This window comes from Cynocephalus volans, chromosome 6 (genome assembly GCF_027409185.1).
Source record: "Cynocephalus volans isolate mCynVol1 chromosome 6, mCynVol1.pri, whole genome shotgun sequence".
Taxonomy (NCBI): domain Eukaryota; kingdom Metazoa; phylum Chordata; class Mammalia; order Dermoptera; family Cynocephalidae; genus Cynocephalus; species Cynocephalus volans.
In genome coordinates, this window is record NC_084465.1 from 10,179,140 (window position 1) to 10,201,778 (window position 22,639).

Below are 22,639 nucleotides of genomic sequence, written 5' to 3' on the forward strand. Positions count from 1 at the left end.
TTTCCTGTTTCTTTGGGTCTTTATTTCTGAAGGCTCCATGTTATGTAAAACTTATATTAAATAAATTTGTATGCTTTTATCTTAGTAATCTGTCTTTTGTGATAGGGGTCTCAACCACGAAAGTAGTGATGGGTGAGTAAAGAATTTTTTTCTCTCCTATTTTCTCATCTTTATTTTACAGATGAGGACACTGGGGATGAGAATGGCTCAGTATAATGTAGAAATGGGATTTGACTGATTCCAAAGTCTAGGCTCCTAAACACCATGTAAGTGCTTCATGGCTAGTGGAGCAGTGAGATAGATAAGTAAAGGATTGTTATGCAATGTAATGTGATATGTGCTACAAAAGAGGCATGCATAAAATGTATGCTTGGGATAAATAGTAGATTTTATCTTGTCAAGAAGAAGCACCAGGAATGATAATTTTCCAGGGAGAAATTTTGTTAAAATATTATTTTACATACACCTTGGAATAGGCAAGGATTTTCTAAACATCAATAAAAAAGAATAGGATTGTAGTGATGATTACACAGCTCTGTCCACTCACTAATTTATAAATTTACCTAGAAAAATAAAAGAATCAAAAATGCATAAGTTTCTTCAAAATTAAGAACTGCCGTCTATCAAATGTCACCATTAAAATAGTAAAAAATACAAGTCACAGACTGGGAGAAGATATTTGCAATACCTGTTCTTGTCAAAAAACTCCTATCCAGAGTATATTAAAATCTCCCATAAACCAATAAGAGAAAGACGAACAGCTCAATTAAAAACCAAGCAAAACGTTTACTACATATAATATCCAAATAGCCAGTCAGCATAGAAAACGATACTCAACTTCATTACTTATTAGGTAAATTCAAATTATAAACAAATTAGATACTATTATACTTCCACTAGAATGGGCAATATTGAGTGCTGGTGAGGACGTGAGGAACTGAAATTCTCACACATTGCTGACAGGAGTGTAAATTGGTGCAGCCAGCTGGAAACCATTCGTAGTGTTGACCCAAACTAAACCTATTTCTCCTCTGCAAGCCAAATATTCCAGTCCTGGCTACACAGATGCTTCTTGACATATAATGGGGTTATGTCCCAATCACCCATCATAAGCTGAAAATATATGTTGAAAATGCATTTAATCTGCATCCAGCCCAGCAATGACTGAGCTGCCACTGGAAGCCCCCTGGTCTCCCCTGCAGGAATGAGGGGGGTGTCACGGGCCTTGACCACATCCCCCTCCTTCCTCCTTCTCCCACCCTATTTCCTTTTTCCTTCCCCTCTCCTCTTTTCCCCCCAACTGCTCCGCAATATCTCAGAATGTAAAAAAATGATATTAATAAATAAATTAAATTAAAAAAAGAAAATGCATTTACTACACATGACCAACCGAACATCATAACTTAGCTTAGCCTTCCTGAAACATACTCAGAACAATTACATTAGCCTGCAATTTGGCAGAGAACCTAACAGAGAGACTATTTTATAATAAAGTGTTGAAGACCTCATGTAATTCATTGAATAGTGTACTGAAAGTGAAAAACAGAATGGTTTTAAGGGCACTCAAAGTACTGTTTCTGATGAATATGTGTGTATTGCTTTGGCACCATTGGAAAGTGGAAAAATTGTAAGTCGACCTAAGTTGGGGATCGTTTGTATATCCATGATAAATGAATGTCTATTCCACAGAAAGTGTCCCAAACTTTTCCTAGCAGCCTTATTCATAACAGCCCTTAACTAGAAATAGTCTTAATGTCCGTTTTAGGAAAGTGAGGTACATTTATAAAAGGGAATTCTACAAGTCAGCAAGAAGAACTCTTCATGCATGACTGAGTCTCACAGATATGTGTGTGAAAAAGGACAGACCCAGAAGGGTGCAGACTTCATGAGTCAACTCATGTGCATTTTAAGAAAAGGCGAAGCTAATTCATAGTGACAGAGGTCAGAATACTGGTTGCCTCTAGGGGTATTGACTGGGAAGAGGAATAGGGAACCACTGGCATGCTGGAAATATTTCATAACTAGATCTGGATAGTTGGTACATATGAATGTATATCAAAAATTTGCTGGCTTCTACTCTTAAGATTAATGTACTTTATGCTATGTACTGTACTATATATGTGTACATATATACATATGTACGTGTGTGTGTGTATACACACATGCATCTCTTATGTCTTAATAAAAAGTAAATAAAATATGAATAAAAAAGAAGACTAAAGCACAAAAGTATGTATTACGTATGCATTCAGATGCCATGACTTTTTAACAGCTTTACTGAGGTATAATTTACAGATCATAAAATTACCTCACTTTAAAGTATAGAATTGAATGATTCTTAGTAAATTTATAGAGCTGTGTCCCCATCACCACAATTCAGTTTTTAACATTTCCATCACCCCTAAAGTTCCCTCTAGCCCATTTGTATTCAGTACCTGCTACCCGTTCTCCCACCTCCACGCAACCACTGATCTGATTTCTGTCTCTATAGATATGCCTTTTTTGGGCATTTCATATAAATGGAATCATGTATGTGACCTTTTGTGTCTGGCTTCTTTCATTTAGCATAATGGTTTTTCAGTGCATGTATGTTGTAGCATGCATCCATATTTAGTTTTGTTTTATTCCTGAATAATATTCCATTGTATGGATATATCATCATTTTCTCATTCATTCAGCAGTTGATGGGCATTTGTATTATTTTTTGCTCTAAGTTTTGAACCTAAAAGTGATTTATTTTTCTCAATAAAACCAAACATATCTTTGTTAGAGATTCTATTCTTTAAAATAAAATACAGCCCTCCCACATGCCACCTCACTAAAACAAACAGAAAAAGAGAAAAACCTATAAACTTTCCATGTTACACATTCCATTAAAAAAGATAACTAAAAGATGGCTGGAAAATGTTACTACCATAGCTGCAAACATCATCATATTCAGTTTTGTCCAACCAAAATATACCAATGAGAAAGCTCATCACTGGAAACAGCAAAGGTGAAAGCCAGGACTCCTGTCACCTTTGCTTATAGTGGGCTCATGCGCTTGAGTTCTCTGATGCAGGGTATAAAATGGTAACATTCACACAGCCACCAAACACTGGCATGTGCCTGTCAAGTCATTCTGCCTGTTTAAACTTGAATTCTTATATTTAAATTATTTTAATGAGGAACTATCTTTCACAGATTAAAAGCAATAAACCAGAGCTTAAACATAGAGAATCAAAGACTATACAAATTTCAGCTGCTACACATAAGAACCAAACCAAACCAAACCAAACCAAACCAAACCAAACCAAACCAAACCAAACCAAACCAAACCAAAAATCAGCTAATATCTCTAATTTGTAATTAGGAAAAAAATAAAGCTCTCGTCAGATGTTCATATAACAATCTGACTTGAACTTATTTAGGAGGAAGAACAAGTCAATGACTGATTTATAAAAATTAATTTTCAAACTGTGCCATTTCTTAGCCATGAAATAAATGACTAGCTTTCCCCAAACGTTTCATTTAAAACTTTCGATGGCATAAGATTGATGAGCGATGGAATATTTACCTTCCTTTCAAATCTTGGTTAAGTATTCTCTAGTTCTTTTACATTACTTTTTAATCTTGGTGTTTTATTAATGAGAAATTCTCCATATGGTGTTCATAATGTTTAGCTCAGTGCTGGGCGTAGTAGCTATTCTACACGGATTGACTGATGGATTACTTTTCATTTATTCTGGGATCTGAGAAAGAAAAATAAAAGGGCTCTGGCAGCTGGCAGCTTGCAAGCAGCAGCTAGGCTGTGGTAGGCTCCTGAACATAACACAGTTTCCACGGAATATCCGCAATAATCAAACAGGGTCACTCCATGACCATGGTTAGACAAGACAGAAAAGACTGCAGGTAGTTCGCGTCTGAACACAAGAACCCTGTGCGACCACAAAAATAACCCAACAGCTCCCTCTTCTGGCTAACGTGAGTGGCTACTGCTTCTTTCCTGATGACAGACAGCCCCACGTTGCTTCTCCTGCCTCCTAGAAAAAAAGTACAGTGTTTAAAAAAAAAAAAAAAAAGTATAGTAAGGATACCCAAGTATCAAATAGCATCCACTCTCCAACAACACCCAATTCAGAACAACCTTTCACCTCTCAAAGCCTTCCCTGAAATCACCCAGCACCAGCACCAGCACCAATCCTATAACATCCCCCTCCCAACTCTCTCTTCCTAAGATGCCCTGTGGTTCCTCCTGCGTGGACCTCCCTCGTGGCAGCAAGCTCACAAACCTGCCTTCCTTTGGTGTGTTGCTGGTGATCGTAGGGTAGTGGGCATCAACAAACTAAACATTACGTAAACAATGAGCACCCTACGAGCAGGCTTTTTAGAAGGTATTGTTTCTACCTCATGATGAGCCACAGATTGCCTCAACAGAGCAAAGTAGAGGAATGTCAGCCACCACAGCTGCGATTTCAGGAGACTACAATTATGGAGTCAAAGGAAGGAATACCAACCATATTTATCTCACAGTTTGATTCCAAGGTTTGGTAAAGCATGTAATAGTTACTTTTAGCAACTTTACCCATCATGTGATGTTGTTGAAGTAAGAGTGTTCTATAGTCTGGCAGATGGCTTTCCCCACTCTGTCTGGTGTGCTGCACACACACACACACACACACACACACACACACACACACACACACACACACACTCACACACACACACACACACACATATGTAAACTGAAGTTCTCATACAAATAAAAATTATTTTGACTGGCAGATAAACATACAAATGTTCTTCTAATCTGCTTTTGAAATTATGAAAAAGAAACATAAAACTTTGCACATCAGCAATAATAATACTAATAAAAGAAGAGGGACAAGGAATCAGAAAAAAAATCCCAACAAATGTCTATAGCAACGTAGACACCTAAGGATCGTGAAATAAAGATGCAGAACAGGAAGCAACACGAGAGAGCAGGACAGAGTGAATCAGGGACAGATGTTAACATGTACAAAGGAGAATGGAAAACAGGGCAGAGAATTTTTTTCCAGTAAGTTGCTGGGATTTTCTTTTTATTCTTATACATCAGGCAGAAGCTATTTGGATGTCAACGTGGATAAAATAAATGCAATCATTCTTTGTTCTGCAGTGATATGACCAGAGTGATATACTATGACCTTTATAGTGTTGATATTTAGCCCTAAATGGGAACAGGCAGCTTTCATTCCTTACCTCTGGACTCTACTCTCATATACGTTTTTCCACTGGCGAATATTCCTTAATTGTGTTGTTACCATTTTTATCTGCTTCTGAAGATAGGTCATATAGAGGAATCTGATACTGAAAACACCCCAAAATTTAACTGTATCCCTGCTGTTGAAGTAGAAAAGATTATGTTAAGCATGTTTTTGTTGTTATTCACTTACTTTTTTTCCTGACTGTATTAACATGAACCATTTTATATTTTGTATTTTCCTTAGCTAATTCCAAAGACATGCTAGAATACTTTTCAATTTTAACAAAATTTCTGCTTAGTGTCCCTTAGTCGTCAGGAGTTCACTTAGTATTACTAATTTGATTCCAATTTGAAACATTCCTATCTATCAGGATAGACTGAGAATGTTACCTATTTTTAAATGTATGCCAATAAGTAAGATCAGTTAGCATTATTGGTAATCTAATGCCAAACTCAAATATTTTTAGCACTTTTACTTTATTGAATGTTTATATTTAGATTTTGATCAGCATATGTATTGAATATTATCTCTTCTTTGTGTATAAATATAAATGCATGAAATATTTTTATGTAAACAATGCCTACTGATATATAGTATATATTAATTATTTGTTCCTTTTTCTTTTTTCCCTTGTTTGATATTTATGGTGAGGATTTCAATGAGAAGGATACTTGATGGACATACATGGGAGATAGAAAATCATCCTCAAATCTGATTCTGTAGAGATGGCATTGAGGAAGGGATTTATGGCAAAATGAGTGTTTGTTGAATACATTGAATACATTTATTTATTTTTAATAATTTCTAAGTGAAGTTTCATAGTATAACTAATCAATTGAATCATGATTAACTCTTTTTCTTCTTTTTACATCATTTTGTGAAGATGAGTGCATGATAAGTTTGAACTAGAAATGTCCCAGCCGAAACACCAAACTCCCTTCCAGGAATCTTTTATGACATTTATTTACTGAAAGAGCTCATCATGAAACCTGCCCATCTTGCCTCCACCTTAGATGACAGATTGGCGAGTCTTTAGTTCTCTAGACAAAGGTAAATGTGCTCCACAACTTAGAAAAGAATAAGGATATCTAACCATAAGCATAAGTTAAATAATATTTAATCTCCTATTCACTTCTGTAGTTTTCTGATTAAAAGTGATATAAGACATTTTCTCGGCAGTTGGTGCCTGTGGGTTTCAAAAATATAATCAACTGCTAAGATTAGGAATTACAAAGCTGGACCCAGTATGTGAATATTGAAAGAGAAAAAGTCCAGAAAAATCTGTGATATGATAACAATAGAAACTGAGAAATTCCAAAAGAGCCAAACCATGCCTCATACAATATTCCAGTAAGTTGGAACACACAGGGTGGGCAGGTTTGTCTCTTCCCACAGGGTAATTGTGGTAGTTAAAGAGTGCAGGGTGGGCACCAGAGGAGTGGATTCTCTTTCTGACCCTGCTACTGGCTTTTTCCTGTAGGAGTTGTGGTGATTTTAAAATCAGTTTCACTTGTGTGAATGAAAAAATTAAGACATGTAGGAAACAGCAGAACACAGGAACGAGTGGAGGTAGTTGCCCCCATCTGAGCAAGAAATCCGGAGCCAAAGGAGAGACACCAGCTCTTGGAAGATGAAGACGGAGTTGGCTGCAGCAGGCACGATGGGGGCGGCCTGTGCAGGCTCTGCAGAAAAAACTCCCAACACACTCTGCCACGATCTGCGTGGTCTCCAAGTGAGTCAGAGCTGATAGGGACACACATGGGCTTTGGAGGAGTGATATGGTAGGAATGAACTTGAGAACGAAGAGGAGATGAGCAAAGAGGGAAAAAATGGGGAGGAACGAGTGGAGAAAGGGAAATCTGTATAGTGTGCCTGGCGGTGCCAACCGTGGGAGGAGAAAAGAACCAACAGACCTTCTGTCTCACGGATCTTTAAGTCCCAGGATGCTTGACTGTAAAGTGAAAGTTAATATCACAGCTCTGGTGAATCAGTCCATGGAAAATCACTGTGTAAAAGCCCAAGCACAATGCAATACCTCGGGTAGGGTGAGACAGACAATTCAAATCCTGCCCCACTTGCAGGATTTTAGACTAGCTACTTAATCTCATCGACATTCTTCCTTTAATGCAAATACCAACAACAAATCACATAAGTAAAATATCTAGCAAATTCCTTCAAAAGGTATCCAAAATATTTTAATCTTCTTTTTACGTCAAATGAGTGTAACTTAATTTACAAGAGATGACCAAACTGTTCACAGAGCAATCAAGTGGTGGTGGGGGGACAGGGACTTTTAATTTGAGCTCATGCATGGCCAGGGGGCTGTAATTACCCCCATAAGTAATCTGTAGCCAGAGAAAGGTAAGGCTGTGCTGTAAAGCCCCCTTATTTTCTTGCCTGGGGTGAAGTAACAGTAGGGGGTGGGGTGAGACATGTGCTTGGCTCTAGGCAAAGGACACTCCTTGTGAGAGGGACCCCCATACTCAGACTAGGGAGATAAGCATGGATCTGTCTCCTGTCACCATCCTCCAAGTGTCTCCAAGAGTCATGGGTGAAGCCACACAGGGTCCCATCCTCCTGATGTTCCACTTTCCAGTCTAGTTGATTTCTACTAATTCTCATGGAAGAGAAGTGTAATGTTTGTCTTAGATATTCTAGCTTGGATACAAACAGAAGTGGATTCCAAGAATAAAAGAATTTATGTATAAGAACAGAAGTTGCTACATGTAGAGATCTGCATTTTCTGGTGGTATATTGAGTACGGGGCTGGTCTTGGCACAGCACACTCAGGCATCAGGTTTTGGGGTTGGGATCCCAGCTGCGGCACCAGTGAAATGGCCTCTTAAGCTGTCCTGATGCTGAGGGTTAAACTGGCAGATGACCAGGTGCTCTAAAACTCTAAATCCACCCTCATCACGGCTGCCCAAGCCAATGCTGAGTGCAGGGGGGGTGGGGGGGATTCCTAAGCAGGCTCATTCCTGCAAGATGTGGGATGACTCAGATGGGTGACTTTGGCTCAAAGACTGATGCCTTCCCATTAGCCTTGCAAAAATTTTCTAGAACTGCACAACAGTCTAGGAATTTTCCTACCCAACCTTCCTTCCTTCCCTATTTCCTCCACAGGGTCAGCCCTGCTTCAAGGTCTCAGACTTTCTCAGTCTCCTCCAACTCCCCACCTTATTTTCACTCATAGACAAACGCCATGACTCTCTTGCACATCTAATCCTGCCTTGGCCCCTAGTTCTTGGAGGACCTGATCTAACACACCAATTCTGCCACTTATGAGCTGGTTGAGCTTGGGCATCGAACATGCCTTTGCCTCAGTCTCTCCATCTGTTAAAAGGGGGTAATAATAATGCATATCTCATAGGGTGGTTGTGAATTATTTGTTATGCTTCTCTTAGTACTAGCAAAATACTTAGCACTAGTTAGATGCTGAGTAAATATTTATTGGATGATCTTTTTTTTTAATTAAAAAAAAAAAAAGAAATGTTCCTCTAACTCCTGCTGTATCATGGGTCCCTTAGAAGGATTATTATTATTTTTTTAAAATTTTATTTTGTCGATATACAATGTGGTTGATTATTGTGACCCATTACAAGGAGGGAGGTTTCGGTAATGGATGCTCTTAAAAAATAAAAGATCCGAACGATCAACTTAAATGGGTAAACTGATGAGATGTAAAATACTCTAGGCCAAACTGTAAACAGATATAAAATGAAGCCAAAGCAGCCAGTTTGTCACCAATCTGTGTTCTCTGCAGGCTCTTCCTCAAGCAAGGAGAACAAGAAAGAAAAACCATAACCATGGTCATTACTCAGGGAGACTTGTACCTCCCTCTGGATCAAACATCATCCTTTGCACTGCCTTATTTATTTTTCCACTCCCCTTCCTCAATTATTTTGAAATTACCACTTTCTTGCAAGCTTAAACGAATAGCCATTTTAAAAAATTTGCTTTTCTTGTCTGTGATGGGCTGATTCCCCTTTCCCCAGGGGTTAATTCATTTTTTTTCCGCTTTGCATAAATTTGGCACTTTCAGTAGTTCTGCTTTGAAATTCTCATTTTCTTAACACATTGTTGTTAACTTAGGGTTTTCCCCTTTTATCGTATTCTCAAATCTTTTTTCGTCTACTAAGTTTACACTGTTTTGGGAGCTAATCTGAAAATAAGACCTCATGATCAAATTGTACATTCCTATCCTACTCTACACATCTGAGGTTAGCGTTAATCGACTTCTTTTCATTTTGAAAATGACATGCTGATGCAGCAGTGATTTGATAATGCACTGTGTCAAACACACAATAAATACTTCCAAGATCACTGCAGTAGAAGGAGATGCTGAAAGGTTTTATCTTTTTCTGTAAATTTTCAGCTTTAAGAGAACTGCTGAAGTGGCTGCATTGAAGTGGAAAGATACTCGGCTTCTCTTGTAAATGGTTAATTTCTCGGATAATACCTTTGGAAATCAGTTTCTATCATTGGGCTAGTTAGTGCTGGGAATGCCTTTAGCATAAATTCTTAGAGGTATCTATACCATATACAATCAGTGGTTTTAGAAGTACAGTACTTCAAATGACAGTGATAGTATACACTTTTTAAAGTTTATTTTATCACTAGTTGCAAATACCTTACAATACAAAAACATTACAATTTGTTTTTCTTTCATTAAATGAAGGAGCACTCATGGAGATGCTTAATCAACAATAGTTTACTGAGCCGTGGTCCCAACTGAGTGCTAATGTGGTGAATCTTGGTTATAAAGATTTGAAGCTGAAGTACCCCATCCCGAGGAAGTTTTCATGTTAGACTCTTTCCTGATTACCCTTTTTAGTCACACAGATTCAATATGGAACTATAGTGTAGGAAGTTATATCATAAATTGTTAGCATGCATTATTATGCACACAAAAGATGCATGTTATAGCAAACTTATTTTGTGATCTCAGATGGCCTCCATTAAGTAATCTTGGATACAATACAAGCTGAATAGAATGCTTGGGGGAATGCTGGAGGTATGGTTGAAACTGATGCAAGTGTCCAGTGACTTGGAATTGGTGCCCATATTTTCAGAGTTTCCTAGTTGCATTGTCTTTGTTTTTGTTTTTTTGGCAGCTGGCCATTATAGGGACCTAACCAACTGAGTTAACCAGCCACACCCTTCTTGTTGCATTTTAATCCACTACTGTATTAATCACAGTTATGCATCAGGTATTTATAACCCATGGTTTGCCAGGCAATATCTTTTCTGATGGGCCAAAAGGATGGTGCCAGTTTCCAAAGCTGCCTTGAAGTGGTTTGCTGGAGGACAGTCTGGTGATTAGGTTATATTTGCATTACCACAAAATTCCATACTGGCTAACTCCTTCCTATCCTTGAAGAAATTTCTTGGATCCTTTAAATTGGACTAGGTGTTTCAGCTATGCTTCCCCTTAGTATTTGGGAATCCCCCTATCATTGCACTTATGATTTTATAATACAATTGCTGGTTTAAATGTCTCATTTTCCCAATTGGATTGCAAGCTCTGTGAGGTTGGTGGCTCTCTAAATCTGGTTCATTTTGTATTGTGAGCCCTCGGGACAAAGTTGGCATGTAGTAGACAGCCAATGGATTTGTTGAATGCCTGAGTAAATGCATAACTATGGAGACTTGTCCATAATTTTATTTTGCATCCTCTATCACATCATCTAGTATAATGCTTCATGAAAAGTAGATATTCAAGTATCTGGGGAAAGAATGGGCTGATATCAGACTCAGTAACCACCACTGTGTTGGAAAGGCATTGGACTAAAAGCTAAGGGGCCATGTTTGTGGTGCCTGCTCTGACAGAAACTATCTGTCCTTTGAGATTAGAAACCTAGTGCTTTCTTGCAGTAGAGTGCTCTTTTCATCAGATGAGGTGCAAATCCTAATCACAAACAGAAGGGTGGTTGACGGAGATGGGAACGCCAACTAGGATGGCACCTGGGGAGATATTAAGGAAGAGTTCACATTAATAAACCAGTGAAAAAAGTTGCAACTGGTCTTCTCTGCTTGAGAGAAATCTACAAAAAAGAAAACAGTGGGTCACTACCTCTTAACCCGAGTTTTCACCTGAAATTCCTCTGTCGTCATCTTGAAGACAGTTTGATACTACAGATAACAAATACAGAGTTTTAATTCAGGCTGGGAAATATGTGAACCTCATATTCTTGTGCAGGGCTTTAAAATATTAAAGTAGTCTTATGGTAATTAAAAAATAAAGCCAATTTTTAATACCTATATATATATCTATTATCATCTGTTATATATCTATAGTTATGAAAGATAAATAAGACTTTTATCATCTAATGTACAAAATTTATTTTTAATAGATAATCATACTATAACCAATATTATAGGCCAGTTTTGCCATCTACTTTATTTCTTTCACTTTTCATGAATTTTATTTAGAGTCACTTTGTTCTTCATCATAAGCCCCTTGTATTAACACATTCTGTGAAACCAATCATCAAGTCAAGAGACGAGATGGAAAAAGTTTAGATTTTATCTCACGGACACCTATTATTTAGAAGAATATCAAGAAAGATAGCAAAATAATGATATCTGAACTCTAGTAATATTTAAATCAAACTGGCATTGAGAAAAATCATCTTAGAATATCATACCCTATGTTTTTCAAATAGCTCCTTTGAAGAAATAAATATCATCTTCTTATGAGAAATCTTCCAAACTTGCATTATTGACTGCACTGCAGAAACTGTGACTTTTTTTTGTATTCTCTTGATCTTGTCAGCACATCATTAATTTGCTATTAAACTACCTGCTTTACAAAGTTTATTTTGTAGCACAGCATGGTTTTTTCTCTCCTTAGTGATCTCATGAGACGACAAATTACTATGTAAGATAACGAATGACTAGAACTTGGCAGATATGATATTTCTGTTGTTTTCCCTGCTGCCATTGAGATGCTGTCAATCCCTAACAGCATTATAAACAGATGGCTAATTGTTACAAAGCTACGTATTGTTAATGCAGAAACTTGCTACTTCTTGGTAGCATATGGTTTAAAAAATAATCTTATGGCATTTATAAAGGTAATGCAAATCCAAGACTAGTTTTTAAAAGGTGGGAGAACATTTGGAGTTACTTGTAAATTTACATCTTGTATTTGCTTAAGGATGGAAATTTGGTTCCCTAAGAGATAAGGAGTTTGGATATAACTGTGTAGTAGTTTCCTAGGGTTGCTCTAACAAATTACCATGAACTAGGTGGCTGAAAACAGAAATTTATTCTCTCACAGTTCTGGAGACTAGAAGTTTTAAATCAAGGGGTCAGCAGGGCCGTGGTCTCTCGCTGAGGGTTCTAGGGGACAACATTTCCTTGCCTCTCTCTAGCTTCTGGTGGCTACCAGCAATCCTCAGTGTTCTTTGGCTTGTAGATGCATCTCTCAGTCTCTGCCTTTGTCCTTATGTGTTTGTGTCCAGATTTCCCTCTTCTTATAGGGATACCAGACATTGGATTACAGCCCACCCTATTCAATATGAGCTCATCTTAACTTGATTACATCTACAATTTTCAAATGAAGTCACACTCACAGGTTCCAGGGGTTAGGAATTCAACCTATCTTTTTGGGGTGACACAATTCAATCTATACACCTAAGAACTCGTCGTAAAAAACATCTCAATCACACCCAGTTTTCTTCTTAGTGGCGCTCTTCTGCTCAAAGAAAACAGAAGCATCAACACTGGAAAGCCCTCATTTCAATGTTGAAAATGTTTTCATTTTGATTAATGTCCATTCTTTGTCTTTGAAAGCAATACATCATCGGTTCAACATATTTGGGTCTGAAATAGGTGCATAGTTTATTTTTTTTTAAAATATCATACTGCATGGTTAGGTCTGGAAAGACTTCTCCGAGTATAGTCTCTGAAGTGAATCAGTATTGCTCATGTTCTTGCTGTGACTCGCATTACTTAAATATTAGTAACAGGTACAATAACTGTCTGCAACAGAGGCAAATCACTGCTGCTTGAGTGTAATTTATATTAGAGATGTACATTTGTGTTAGAGATTTTTCTATTTTTTTTTCTAGTGCTCTGTCTGGCTTAACTCCATTGAAGTTTTGTTGTGTTGTGTCAGAATTCTACTTCTGAACTTTACCTTCTAAATGGTAAATGGGTTTTGCTTCTTAAAGACAAATATCCATATGAGTCCTCAGGGTGGCTGCTGTCACCTAACATCGAGCATCAAGTGAAAACAGAACTTCTTCCTCTGATGCCAAGTTCTTGGCCAGTTGTTGTCTTGCAAATTCTGATATTACAAAACCAACTCTACTCAATAATCTAGTTCTAATAGATATCAAGTTCATTTTGATAATATGATTGGTGAGAATTTAGTTACATTCATACTAGCTTTATAAAAAGTGCAAAAGATTTTCAAATTAAGTGCATAGCATTTGAAACCTTTTGCTAACAGCAATGTAATATGTGTATAAATAATGTAATATTTAGACACTCAAATCTTTCAATTATAGAGGAGACCAGAAAAAACCTATTCTAAAAGATTAAATTTCAAATGCAGTAAAGCAAGACCATTCACATGAATCTTATGCACAGACAAATGTAATAATACTATGTGTTGGAAAAATAATTGGTCAAGTAGTTTATGTCAAAAAACACAGGAAACACTCCTTTTCACTTTATATAATATTATTCCAGCTACAGACTCTATTTTAAATAAATTAACCAAGATAAAGTATGGTGACAAATATACTGCACCATTTAGTAGATGATAAAAACTTTGGAAACCAGGCATGGTTTATGATTATCATTCCGGTCCAATGCCACAGATAGAACCTGTCATCTTCTTTGTCCTTGCCACCTTTTCTTTCTTGCCTTTTGTCACATTTATGTTTGTGACAAACTTCTCCAGTATACCCTCTCAAGACACTAGGTTTACTTGGGCTTGGGGGGTACTCAGACATGTAGATCTTAAGGATGCTCTGGATTTTCAAATATTACCCAAAGCTGAAAAAAAATTCCTGGGTTTTATTACTGCTAGAATTTCAGTTGTCCTATGTGGTTAATTATTTAACAGAAACCTAATGCCTAAGAAGAAATGAAATTCCTAAATTCCTTCTTAATTTTGACTTATATTAACAAAACATTTCTAGAGCTAAAAAGGATACTTGTGATATAATTAAGGCATTCTTTCTGTCAACAAATAAGCATCGAGCACATAATGCACACGATGCACTACCTGAAGTACTGCGGTAGATCCCTTTGGTACAGTTCCTCTCTCTCCCTGACTTTGCACACGAAATAGGATCCATTTGCAAGTTTTGGGGAGAACGTTTTAGCCATTTTTCCATCTACTTCTATTCATTCTATTTTTCATGAGAAGGATGTTATGTGACTAGTGGGATGGGAAAAGGGCCCGGGTGCACATGTGTCCTCTGCTTGGCCAGGCTCTTTTCAGGTCTGCCTCCGTAGCTGAGATGCTCCTGCCATTAGCTGGGTCTAGGCTCTGGGCCTCATTTTTAGTTAAAGACTATTAATGTGATTCTAATATGCAGCCAAGGATGAGAACCAGGTCTGTACGAAGAGCTTCAGGTGAACTCCAGGAGTCAGTGGGACGGGCCAGTTGAAGAACTGATCAATGTACCCAGTTATGCCTTGTTTTAGCAAGAAAAAGCATTTATCCTGGTGATCCAGGTGCTTTCCCAGACCTCAGACTAAACGAGCAGAGTTCTGATCTTAGACAGAGAAAGCGATTACTTAGGTCAGGAGAGTTTCTCCCAGGGAATTTAGACCAGAGAGGCACTTTCACTTCTGTGGGGGCTTCAGAGTCCATGTGGAAAGGGCAAAGCCTCTTAGAAAAGGTAGATGCTCACATCAAGATGGGCAGAAGTTCTTTTTTAGACATTAGAGACCCAACCTTTTATGTTGCCTCCATCAGAACTGTGAGTAAAAGATTTCTGGAGGGCTGGGCATTGGCAAATATTCCATGTTTTATACTTTTTCTTTTTTTATGTCAGGTTAAACAGGTAAACAGGGAAAATAGAGGTAAAATAGATGGTAAAAGGGTTTTTTATACTGCAATTTTAATAGCTAATATCAAAGCCTGGAGGGAGTAAAACCTTTAAAAAAGCAAAGTTTGGAGGAGAAGCATCAAGCTGAGATGACACTCAGAGCTTTAAAAGTCTAAGTTTTAGAAGGAACAAACACCTGGCAGCAAAAGTCACTTCTTGATGAGAGATTTCTTTCCCTTCTGTTCCAGTTCAGAAGCCATGCAGGGTCACAAATGGACCATATATTTAAAATATTATGATTTCAACATGTAAACCATGAATAAGCTATTTTGCATTCTCTTCTTTGTACTATGTCTTCAAAATTCTTGTGTATTTCACATGTACAGTGTATCTCAATTTGACTCCTTCATTTCAATAGAAAATAATCTATACCTGGATTCCATATCATTTATAGTTGAAAAAGTAGATTCACATACCCAAGTTGTTTTAAATAGACTTAAAAGTCTTCCAATAAGTGAATTATTAATTTTTAATTTAAATTTAAGTTAATTAAAATGAAATACAAATTCAATTCCTCTATCACAACAGCCATGTTTTGAGTCCTCAACAGTCACACGTGGGGAATAACTGCTGTATTGGACGGTGCATGGCGAGATGTCATGATGTACCTTGTCTGAGAACACAACTTTGTGGTAGGGGCTGGGGATTTTTATATTTCCTAAATGCCGTGGGTATGCAGTTGATGCTGTAATTTACCTTATGTATCCTTTGACTCTTTTGAAAAAGCAGAACCTCTGAAGGGCCTATACTCCTGGAGAAACACAGTCTAAACTGATGTTTTGATTTTTATCTGACCCCGTGTCTCTTTTTTAACTGGTTCAGCACTCTGTGTGCAGAGGAATAATATATGAATTATCAAACCTCTAAATTTTTATAAAGTTAAAAAATTACAATACTTCCTTGCTTTCAAAAAAAGTGTAACCTTCATTTTCAGTGAGTTCACTATTTTATCGCACATGGAATTTATACTGTTATTCTTCAAGGTGAAATAAGGACAACTGTTCTCTATCCATAGTCAACTTTCCCTCAGTAAGAGGAAGCATATTTTTGTCACAAATATAAGAAAAAGATATAAGAAAAGAACAAGAATATTAATGAATATTAATTAATGAATATTAATTAACAAACATTAATAAATAATAAATATAAGAATTAGCTGGTAAAATGACCAAACTTATCTGCAGGTAGGGATACAAGCTATCAGCACATAAACATCTTGCACAGTGTGTGTAATTGATCTAAACTACCTTTGCTTTTCCATTGGCACCAAGCTTGAGTTGTTCTCTCTGAATTTCAAATGCCATTTTTAAAACAGTGAAATAATTCTTCTACAAGATAGTTTTAGGTTTTCTTAAAGTAGCTTCCATACTCTTATAATCTTACCACTCTAAGTCAGATTTTGCAACTCTCACTTTTAATCATAAACATGTTCAACAATATGATGTCAAAATGTGTAGGGTACAGTGTTTTGAGTCTGATATCAGAAAGCACTTGTGCAAGTAGATGCTTAATCAATGAAAGTCTGAATTAACCATAAAAAAGAAAAAGAAAAAATTCAAAGCAATAAGGCTTAGTATTTATAGATCATCAGCACAAACCAACATGTAATATAGCCCGTAAAGTTTTATGGCAAATAACTCATCCAGATAATAATCGTATTAGGTTTCTGATCATGGAATGATTGCGCAAACCAGATTCTAGTGCTCCCAGTGCAAAGCAGCTTAATTAATGCCCTTTAAACAAAAATATCACGTATAATCAGGCTTCTAATTTGGATTCCACTACTTTAGAGTTTGTTAAAATTCAGAGAAGGGTTGGGTTGAAACTTAATTGAGATTTGCTAGGAAAATAAACAGGATTTTAAAAGTAGTGGTTAATCCACTCAAGGAAACAAGCTATTGTTAAGGATTTAAAGTACATTAGTTTCTGCTAATGTTGTCTCTATGCTTTAAAATAGGTCCTTTGAAACCTTTCCTTAGTAGCAGTTCTAGCCATGTTTTTGAATCAAGCCTAGAAATGAATGCAATAAACCTGTACTTCTTTCAAAATAGTACTTTGGAGATTTCTAATTCAAACTTGTTTTCTCCCCAATTAATCTTCACTAGTGAGTTATGATTAAACACAGAGTGTGACAGTCTTGGAGCATGGTAGTGCTACCTTGTTACTTAAGAAAATAAATGACATTAGTGGACAGTGAATAGAAGGAAAAGGTGGGGATAGCACAGCCTTGCTGCCATCTGTGACTCATAAAGGTTCTTTAATGACAAGTCCTTTCTTCCTGGAGAATTTAATTGTGGCAGATGAAGTGGAATGTTCTCTCCATCTGTGAGCCAACTTTTAATTTTTACTTAGCTCTACTTAAACTTGAGGTTAAAGGGGTGAGAGTAGGTAGAGGAGAAAAATGAAACTAACAGCAGTGCGAGGATGACAGCAGCAGGTTCACGGTCTCATAACACGATACTGCAAATGTCTGGGTTCAATCAAAAATCACTCATGTACCCCAAACTAGGAAGGTCTCAAAATGAATGAAAAAAATCAATAGATGTCAACACTGAGATGACAGGGATGTTAGAAGTATAGGCTATACATTTTAAAGAAGCCATTCTAAAAATGCTTCAATGATCAATTAATAACATACTTGAAATAAAGAATAGAAAGCCTCAGGAAAAAAAAATATGATCCATAAGAAAGCCCTTATATAGGCTACTCAATCTCAACGTTAAAGTATTAATGTTTTAATTTTAATGTATCTGAAATTTTGAATGTATCTGAAATTTTAAGAATCAACATTAAAAAAAATTCTAAAGAAAGATGTGCAGCTATGGGTTTTGTTCCATCTAATCATGTTGCTAAATCACACATAGATCAAGGAATCAGAACTTTTCAAAACATCCTAATTTTTTTTTTTTTGAAATGACACAGAAAGTTTCTCATTCACACCTCTTGTGTAATTTTAGTTTGCAAACTGGAAGAATGGATAGAAATTCTTAAACAGTAACAGTTAAGGTTGTGGGGCTATAACAAAGAGAACTTGTGATAAGGATGGAAAGGTCTTCTCTGATGTATTAATCAACTAATTAATTCATTAATTAATGCTACAGAAAGATCAGTCTTGTGATACCCGAAGACCATGAGCTTGTATATACATCTCTTTACCCTGGAGTTCTCAAAGAGGCAGAAGTCTAAAACATAAGGTCATGATATGGACTTTTTGAAGAAACGGTATTTTGGGACCCAAGCCAGGATGGTAAGTAGTTCTTACACTATCTGCATCTGCAGTTTTGCTACAGTCAAGGAATACAGTGATTGATCTTTTTAATGGTGAAGATAAATTTCCAGAAAAAGATTAGTTTTCAATATGCTCCCTTAAAAAGTTAGAGAAACCATTTATTATTTTTGAAGGACTTTTATCAAAAAGTCATTGACAATGGAAACATGTCTGTGCTTAAGTAAGAGTTAATTTTGAATGGTCTTAAAATGTTGCTTCTTTCCAGAAAACTATCTTCCCCAATAACACCTAGTAATTAAATTATTATTGCAGGCTAAAGCAGCCTATCAGTTTGATATTGAAAATCTCACATAGTTGGCTCTTTCAGTTTTTTATTGTGTCCTTTTCACCTGCGTGTCCATTCCAATGCCAAATATATGCCGATTACTAAAATGAATTCAAGTGGAAGTGATGACAACCTCACTTACTTCCTGATGATAAACAGAAACTTGATGACAGAAATGGAGTGGCTGGTCCACAGAGTCCCTGCCCTGCTCACAGGTGTGCAGAGTTAGAGAGCAGCTTGTTGAGGAATTGCGCACCCTGATAGAACAGACAAGAGCCACAGATTTCCTCGGATGTTTTTATAATACAATTAGGTGTCCTGTGGATCCTCACCAAAATGAAGATTGCGATTCAGCCTAAATTCTCTGCCCCTACATTGAGAACACTGCAGAGGATATTTACTTAATGACAAGATGATCTCAGAAGGGCACAGTCAGAAACACAATCTTGACTCTTGTTGAGCGAACAAAGAATAGTTGTGGAGAAACAGATTATGTTCTGAAAGTCTGTATTCCTAAGTGTTAACCTCAAAGATGATTAATTTGTTTTTCCTCCATAAACAATGATGCTGAGAAATTAAATTACTCAATCTGTTGGTATATTAGCATTCATAATTGTGTTTATTGAAACACATGGTCATTTACTTGATGAAAATGTAATATTGGCTTTGAGATATTTTCATCTGTGCAGATTGTCGTAATGATATTACTATTTTATGCTAATGGTCACTTGACAAAAATGAAAGTTATAAAATGGCAACAGAATGTTGCTGTTTTATGCTATTTTTTCAGTAGAATCTCAATGATATATTAAATCAATCATATTTACTATACTTCTAGGAGAAATTTTACTGAACAATTATCCTCCTGATTTCATACACTTTTCAGAGGACTGAGCTGAAGCCTGACATGACTGATGTGATTCACAATAATATGGGGATTCTCAGACTTTTTTGATTCTGATCACACTATTTTTGAAATGCAAACAAAATTAAAATTCCTTCCAAACTGGCAACAATAAACAAGTTATTCATTTAAAGGTTTAGTCATTTGTGTATGAATCATCATCCTTAAATTCTATGAGTTTTTGTTCCCTGGTACTTAAGCTTTCTCTGTTTTTGTAATTTGAAGCCATTTCAAGAAATTAAATATTCAGTTTTTTTTTTTAACCGTTAAATAAAGTTTGAAGCTCAAATGCCTTTTAGAATCCAGACAAGCCAAATTCACGGCAGAAAAAAAATTATTCAAAATAGAACTGAAATATTGAAGTATAAATATAAAACCTATTTAAAATTGCTAAAAATTATTTTTTCTTTTGTTCTCACAGCTGCATATGCTTATAGCAGTTATTAAAGTAAAAATAATGCTGTTATTAATATGGAATATGTGGAAATACATATAGCAATCTGTGTCATTACAGAACTGCTTATACTGTCTTATGTATCTGTAACAAATTATTTTTTGTAACAAATTGTAACAGTTTGCTAGTCTTTAAAAGTCTAATTGCTTATGTTTGCTTTGTTCTTCATGGACAGTAGGATAATGCTCTCCCCACATTGCAGGGTTGCCACTTAGTAGCTGTATGATGGTTGGTGAATTATTTCATCTGGGAGTTACCTTCTTACGTGCAAAATGGAAATAATCACATATCTGCCTCTCATGGCTGTGAACAGCATATGAATTATGCATGTAAAACACTAAGCACATGTATGACACATGAAGCAAAAAATAAATTCCTTAGCAATAATAAAGAATCAATGGTAACTGACTACTATGAGCTGTGTATTATAATTTTTAATATCTGAATTGCTCTTTGGTTTAAGATTTACAATAAACTTTTGCTAAGTGTGTGATGTTTTAGTGATTTTAAGGTTGCTGATTTCTTAATAGAAAGTCCACACAACCTTACAAGGGTACTTCAAAGAGTTCGTGGAAAAATAGAATTAAAAGATAATACTAATCTTTCCAATGAAATTTTTGAAGACTCCTCATATATGGATTTGTAAAGATTCCCATTTATGTTGTCATTGAAACTAAGTATTTAAAAATACATAATTTATCAACACATAAAAATTCCACTTATACCTCATATTTATGTATGAGTACTCTTTTGTATTTTTCAAAATTTCAGATGTACTGAAATGTTCTTGCTTCAATATATATTATTTCCATTTGGGATTTGTTCAGATAATCTCCTAGTCAAAATCTGGCCAATAACATATGCTTAAATATAGGGGATATTTTTTAGTTAACCTTTTTCAGTTGTATACTGTTTTTTTACCTTAAAGCAATTATCATTAACACTGCCCACATTTTCCAAGACCACCCATTCAAATCCTTGAGCAGTGCATGAATATTCTGTGTTCCTCATGATGAAGAAGCACGGAATGTGAATAACTTTGTGAACAGGTAGCATAGAACTTTTCTGCAAAACAGAGTTTATGAAAGCCGTGTTTTGCCCTGGATGGTTAGTTGCTTTTGCATAGGAGATAGGACCAGCAGCTGGAGTCTCTTAATGACTAAGATTTCTGTCCCAGTCTTTCTTCCCTTGCAGGAAGTGCTCATGACATTTTATCTGGTCAATTCTCACATGAAGGACTAGCCTATATTCTGACAAATGGCTGAATAAAAATGGAAGTTCTGCCAAATGTTAAGATAGTTTGTTGACAATAACTTCTCTCAGTATTGTCAAAGATCCAGCTCTTTTTAAATATCCAAAAACAGCTTTTTCTGTTATCATCTTAAGACTCAGAAAAGTAAAGCAAAGCAATGGAACAATTTTCTGGACAATCAAGTAAGAAAAATAGCCCCAATCCTTCAATTTGCTTCTTGCCTCACTTGTCTGGACATTGCTTGAGGCAGTGTGGGGTGAAAATTTACTAAGGTTTTCTATTATATTGATCATTTTTAAAACTAGTATTTTTTTTTTCTTGACAATTTGCTCAAGGAATCTTTGCTGAAGGCCTAATTGAATTTGAAGCCTTAGGTAGTGCTATTTTTATTTACTACACCATGAATTCACCAGATTACACTTAAAAAAACTTTACAAGTGATTTTTCTGAGTTCAAGCCTTTCTCATAAAGTCATGAAGCTTAGTTGGAGAACTTAGTTGGAGAACATTTATGATGCTACCTTCTGATCATTCAAGCCAAGAATCTAGACGCCATCCTGGACAAAGCCTTACAGATTTGATATGAATACCTCTTCTATCTTCCCTTTCCTTTCTGTCTCCAGAAATCACGTCTCACCTGGATTCCCTTCAGTTCATTCTGACTCATTCTGAACTCCATTAGATCCATCCTTCCCACCGTGTTCAGAGTGACTTTTTCTTAAACACGAATTAGCCCTTGTTCTTTCCCTACTTAAAATCCTTTAATTCCTCGTAAGTGCTTTCAGGAGGAAGTTCCAGACTCCCTAGCTTAACACACAAAACCTTTTGTGTAAGATCCATGCTTACCTTTTTCCTTCCCCATCTCTCTCCCCTGGCGCTCCAAGCACTTGGGGCTAAGCAGACTCTCCCTACTTGTAGATAGTCTCCCTCCTGTGCCCTATACCAGTGGTTCTCAACAGAGGTGATGTTGCACTCCAGGGGACATACAGCAATGTCAGGAAACATTTTGGTTGTCATACTGGCACTTCACAGGCAGAAGCCATGGATGCTAAGACCCTAAAATGCATAGGACAGCCCCCCCCAAACAAAGAAGTATCCCGTTTAAAATGGTAAGGATGAAGACCCTTAACCTAGAACAATGTTTATGTCTTTATTTATTCACTTCATCCAACTCTTCA

General features: G+C 36.4%; 1 protein-coding gene across 1 annotated transcript in view; it reads right to left on the reverse strand.

Annotated features, from left to right (window-relative positions):
• CNTNAP2 (contactin associated protein 2) overlaps positions 1-22,639 on the reverse strand; it is a 1,419,793-nt gene that overhangs the window by 480,283 nt on the left and 916,871 nt on the right. The gene's annotated exons all lie outside the window — the stretch shown is intronic.